The sequence below is a fragment of the Salmo salar genome, unplaced genomic scaffold (assembly GCF_905237065.1).
Source record: "Salmo salar unplaced genomic scaffold, Ssal_v3.1, whole genome shotgun sequence".
NCBI classification, from domain to species: Eukaryota; Metazoa; Chordata; class Actinopteri; order Salmoniformes; family Salmonidae; genus Salmo; species Salmo salar.
Window position 1 is genome coordinate 32,501 of NW_025548859.1, and position 5,000 is coordinate 37,500.

At 42.1% G+C, this 5,000-nt stretch overlaps 1 protein-coding gene across 1 annotated transcript in view; it reads left to right on the forward strand.

Moving 5' to 3' along the window:
• The window catches only part of LOC106593736 (mast/stem cell growth factor receptor kita), a 50,559-nt gene that overhangs the window by 1,446 nt on the left and 44,113 nt on the right, over nucleotides 1–5,000 (forward strand). The window lies entirely within an intron of this gene.

The following is a 5,000-nucleotide window of genomic DNA, read 5'->3' on the forward strand; positions in this document are numbered from 1 at the left end:
ATACATGTCGTTTTGAGTGTTGGTACGGAGTGGTGTTGTTTTGGTATAGAGTGGGGTTGTTTTGGTATGGAGTGGGGTTGTTTTGGTATGGAGTGGGGTATGGAGTGGGGTTGTTTTGGTATGGAGTGGGGTTGTTTTGGTATGGAGTGGTGTTGTTTTGGTATGGAGTGGGGTTGTTTTGGTATGGAGTGGGGTATGGAGTGGGGTTGTTTTGGTATGGAGTGGGGTTGTTTTGGTATGGAGTGGGGTATGGAGTGGGGTTGTTTTGGTATGGAGTGGGGTTGTTTGGGTATGGAGTGGGGTATGGAGTGGGGTTGTTTTGGTATGGAGTGGGGTATGGAGCGGGGTTGTTTTGGTATGGAGCGGGGTTGTTTTGGTATGGAGCGGGGTTGTTTTGGTATGGAGCGGTGTTGTTTTGGTATGGAGTGGGGTTGTTTTGGTATGGAGTGGGGTATGGAGTGGGGTTGTTTGGGGTTGTTTTGGTATGGAGTGGGGTATGGAGTGGGGTATGGAGTGGGGTTGTTTTGGTATGGAGTGGGGTATGGAGTGGGGTTGTTTTGGTATGGAGTGGGGTATGGAGTGGGGTTGTTTGGGTATGGAGTGGGGTATGGAGCGGGGTTGTTTTGGTATGGAGTGGGGTATGGAGCGGGGTTGTTTTGGTATGGAGTGGGGTATGGAGTGGGCTGGTTTTGGTATGGAGTGGGGTTGTTTTGGTATGGAGTGGGGTTGTTTTGGTATGGAGTGGGGTATGGAGTGGGGTATGGAGTGGGGTATGGAGTGGGGTTGTTTTGGTATGGAGTGGTGTCACTCGGGCAAAACTTTCCCGGCACTTCCTTGGCCAATGGCCTGTACTGTATTTTATAGCATCATCTTGGACATTTTAGCCTATTAGGCTATTCCACTGTTTTATTATGCATGGTCACACACACACACACACACACACACACACACACACACACACACACACACACACACACACACACACACACACACACATTGTTTTATCCAACCAATGAATGATTCATACATTTTAACAACGTATGTTGGCTTCCGTGCACAACAGGTGGCAGCAGGTAGACTTAACATGGCTGGAAGTTAGTTGCATTGTTATTACTAGGCTACTGAACTTCAAATGTAGATTGCAGAATAAGCTGATCTGATGCAATAAGCCCATGTTTATTCAACAAAAGGCTTAGGCAGGCAGACACACACAGTCACACACACAGTCACAGTTGTGATCCTCACTTAGAGAGAGAGAGAACTATAGTGGATTGGCTTCTCTATTTCCATTTCCATGGTTGCGTAATCCATTTTTTTGTTCCCTCGTCGTTTCTCACACCTCACTTTAGGTGTGCTGTAAGCCTATACACTGTAAAAACACCCACAAATCTAGTTGTTTAAACTAATTATTATTATTATTATTATTATTAAGTAACTGGTTGCACAGAATTTTTGTTATTGTTTACTCAACTTTTCAGTCCAAGTGTTACTTGAACTAAAACTATTTAGTTGGCCCAAACTTAACTTAACGCTAAAAAATTCAGTCAACTTAAAATGATGTATTTGCTCAACCTGTCTCATATGTTCATTCAGTTAGAAATATCTTCCCTAATAAAGGCTGTGGAACACACACACACACAGTGCTTTTAACATACAATGTTTCAACTTACATATTTGACACATACATCATTTGCGCATGTTCATTTATTGTTCAACATGTCCTCATCTGAGATTTGAACTCACAACCTCTTGGTTCATGGCATTCCCATCTTATTGCTACACCATGTTAAAGTCAGATAACACTTTGACCGGAAAGTAGAGTAATCAAACAAAATGCTGTGGAACCAGTTACTTACAGTAGCTTGCGAAAGTATTCACTCCCTTTGGCATTTTTCCTAATTTGTTAACCTGGCATTAAAGTATTTTTTGGGGGGTGGGGTGGGGGAGGGGGTTGTATCATTTGATTTACACAACATGCCTACCACTTTGAAGATGCAAGATACAACATCACCCCCCCCCCCCCAAGTCAATACTTTGTAGAGCCACCTTTTGCAGCAATTACAGCTGCAAGTCTCTTGGGGTATGTCTCTATAAGCTTGGCACATCTAGCCACTGGGATTTTTGCCCATTCTTCAAGGCTAAACTGCTCCTTCAATTTGGATGGGTTCCGCTGGTGTACAGCAATCTTTAAGTCATACCACAGATTCTCAATTGGATTGAAGTCTGGGCTTTGACTAGGTCATTCCAAGACATTTAAATGTTTCCCCTTAAACCACTAAAGTGTTGCTTTAGCAGTATGCTTAGGGTCATTGTCCTGCTGGAAGGTGAACCTCCGTCACAGTCTCAAATCTTTGGAAGACTGAAACAGGTTTCCCCTCAAGAATTTCCCTGTATTTACGCCATCCATCATTCCTTCAATTCTGACCAGTAGCCCAGGCCCTGCCGATGAAAACCTCCCCACAGCATGATGCTGTGGATGGTGTTCTCGGGAGATGAGAGAAGTTGGGTTTTCGCCAGACATAGCGTTTTCCTTGATGACCAAAAGGCTCAATTGTAGTCTCATCTGACCAGAGTACCTTCTTCCATATGTTTGGGGAGTCTCCCACATGCCTTTTGGCGAACACCAAATGTGTTTGCTTATTTTTTTCTTTAAGCAATGGCTTTTTTCTGGCCACTCTTCCGTAAAGCCCAGCCCGGTGGAGTGTACGGTTTTTAAAGTTGTGCACGCACCACTTTTCCTTTATTTTATTATATATATATATTTTTTTAAACAAGTTATTTTTATAATTTCACTTCACCAATTTGGACTATTTTGTGTATGTCCATTACATGAAATCCTAATAAAAATCAATTTAAATTACAGGTTGTAATGCAACAAAATAGGAAAAACACCAAGGGGGGATGAATACTTTCGCAAGGCACTGTAATAATATTTAGTTGATCCAACTATACTGAACAAAAATATAAACGCAACATGCAACAATTTCAAAGATTTTACTGAGGTACAGTTCATATAAGGAAATCAGTCAATTGAAATACATTCATAGGCCCCAATCTATGGATTTCACATGACTGGGAATACAGATTTGAATCTGTTGGTCACAGATACCACACACGTAAGTATACCCTATAATGTTGTTTACATAAAGCTATAACAGTATTGTAATCTATCATTTTCAACCTGTTCCTTCAAGCCCAGAGTCACACTATTAGAAGTGGCACCCTATTCCCTATTTAGTGCACTACTTTCGACCAGAAATCTATGGGTCCTGGTTAAAAGTAGTGCACTAACTAGGGAATAGAGTGCCATTTGGGATGCTGACTATGTATTTGCATAACTGTATCCCAAGGTAGTTGGTCGCATCCGGGCTTTTCCCAGGAAAAGGCTACAGGTGTGTCTGTGTGTATAAAGCTGTTACCGCCACACCAGCGGTTACAAATCAATGACGGCAGTCAAATTCCACTTAACCATTTAGTCACTGTAACCAGGCTTCTCCAAGATCCGATGCTGCTGACAGATGTTAACCTTGTCAGAGCAGGGATTCGATCCAGCAACCTTTCGGTTACAGGCCCAACGCTCTAACCACTAGGATATCTGCCGATATGACTTTGTGATGGAAAATGATATTGCTAGGCTAAGCATAACAATAACTGTTATAATGATTATGCTATATCTGTTTTACAACAGCATCATACCCTTTTAAACAATAACACATTTCTCTAAACTGATCCCCTCCACTCCCATGCTAATGATTAACAATTATTATAAGGATTATATCTGGTCTATTTCTCTAGACTGATCCCCTCCACTCCCATGCTAATGATTAACACTTATAATAAGAATTATATCTGGTCATTATTAAACTGAGATTAACATTATAATAAGAAATAATATCCCTCCACTCCTATGCTAATGATTAACACTTATTATAAGGATTATATCTGGTCTATTTCTCTAAACTGATCCCCTCCACTCCCATGCTAATGATTAACACTTATTATAAGGATTATATCTGGTCTTTAGAATCATAGCTGTGCCAACAATTCCACATTTCTCATAATTGTGTTTATTGTGCGCTAAACTGCCCCCTTCCCTTCCCTTCCCTAGACAGGTCTCTGCTCGTCAGACGTCTGTGTCGCAAATGGCATCCTATTCCCCTATGGGCCCTGGTCAAAAGTAGTGCACTACATAGGGAATAGGGCCCTGGTCAAAAGTAGTGCACTACATAGGGAATAGGGTTCCATTTGGGATGCAGTCATGGACTGACAGCCCGGGGGCACTAACGGTCACATGAAGATCATGTTGGTGGAAAACCTGCCAGGCAAATCATGTGTCGATCTTCAGAAGTCTAGGGCTTTGTTCCAAATGGCAACCTATTCCATATTTAGTGCACTACTTTTGACCAGGGTTGGCACCCTATTCCATATTTAGTGCACTACTTTTGACCAGGGTTGGCACCCTATTCCATATTTAGTGCACTACTTTTGACCAGGGTTTGCACCCTATTCCATATTTAGTGCACTACTTTTGACCAGGGTTGGCACCCTATTCCATATTTAGTGCACTACTTTTGACCAGGGTTGGCACCCTTTTCCCTATTTAGTGCACTACTTTTGACCAGTCCCAATAGGGACACAAAGGGAAAACCCAAATGTGGATGTTTTTCCTCCTCTAGAAGCCTACTGATTGATTGGCTGATTGAATCACCTGGTTAATGTCCTTGTTTGTCTGTTATGGATAATGATGAGTCTAGCTGTTTGGGTTTTATTAGGTCATAACCAGACGTTGGTCCTAACTCTCCCTGTTGGATGATCAAACCTTCAGACAGATTGATGTAGGCCTATTAAAGCTACAATCACTGAAGGAAGAGAACCACTGTTACACCGGTCTGTTACTAGACTGAACCATGACTGTCCACTGTTACACCGGTCTGTTACTAGACTGAACCATGACTGTCCACTGTTACACCAGTCTGTTACTAGACTGAACCAGGACTGTC